General features: G+C 49.3%; 1 protein-coding gene across 1 annotated transcript in view; it reads left to right on the plus strand.

Moving 5' to 3' along the window:
• MIA3 (MIA family member 3, ER export factor) overlaps positions 1 to 1,096 on the plus strand; it is a 28,722-nt gene that overhangs the window by 12,744 nt on the left and 14,882 nt on the right. The window lies entirely within an intron of this gene.

The raw sequence follows: 1,096 nt of genomic DNA on the forward strand, positions 1-1,096 counted from the left end.
GGCATGGTGGTGTTGGGTTGACGGTTGGACTCGATGATCTTAGAGGTCTTTTCCAACCTCAATGATTCTATGATTCTATGATTATGCCAAGGAGGGATCCTGTTACCGTCATCGTCCCCAGCTCTGTTTGGGCATGAAACTACCTTTGACTCCATTCTCGGTGCTAAGCTCAGCTTTGCTGTTCTGCATTCACGTCTGATTATGCTTAATAAATCTGTCTTCACTGAACGTTTAGAAAAAAATCAGGCACATCTCGCTTAGCTTTTGTACGCTACTGAGGTACTGTACCATCCCCATAGCCAAGCACTTTTGAGCAGCTTCTGAGTTCTGAGGGAAACTCTAGGTTGAATGCAAAGATACCTAATGAATTTTAAATGGCTGGTGGATTACTTATGTGGTTAGCAGTCGGATGCCCAGTTGTATTCTAGACCATCTTCCATTCCTTCCTTAACGGTGGTTAAATGCCGTTTGCTAGGAATTGCTATGAGGACTGCTAGAAGTGCTGAGAAGAAGCAGGGCAGATGCTTGTAGAACCGCTGGTCACAGAGGCTGTTCCACAATGTAACAACAGGCTGGGCTGGTGGTTATTTGAATCTGCTAACCTGAATTCATGGCAACAGTGGCGGTGAGAGATGACAGAGTAGCAGGCTTCAGATCAGGGTAGAAGTAAAGATGGCTTAAAGCTTACGCTGTACTAACAGTGCTGTAAGCTCATCAGAAGACGTAGGTTTATTGATTAGGAATTGAAGAGTGTGTGCTTTGCTGTTGACTTGCTGCTGAAGGAGTTGTATGTGCTCTGTCTGAGGCAGGCTTGGCAAAGTGACTTTGTATCTGCGTCCCTCTCTGCCATACCTTTTCTAAAGCAGCCTGTGGAATATCACTGTCCTTTCTAGGGACTTTTGCCTCTCTCTTCAATGCCCTGGAGAACCGGGGACCGGAGTTTGAAATCTCGCTCGAGATGCCGCAGAAACCGCGGGGGGGTTTAGAAGCGGGCTCCCCGCTGTAGCCCTCCCCTGTCAGCAGGCCCTGCTGGCAGCGGCGGGCGCGGGCGCTCCGTCGGGTAACGCCTCTCTCCCTCTCCCTCCAGACCCCGACG

Source organism: Aptenodytes forsteri, unplaced genomic scaffold (assembly GCF_000699145.1).
Source record: "Aptenodytes forsteri isolate BGI_AS27 unplaced genomic scaffold, ASM69914v1 Scaffold177, whole genome shotgun sequence".
Classification (NCBI taxonomy): Eukaryota; Metazoa; Chordata; class Aves; order Sphenisciformes; family Spheniscidae; genus Aptenodytes; species Aptenodytes forsteri.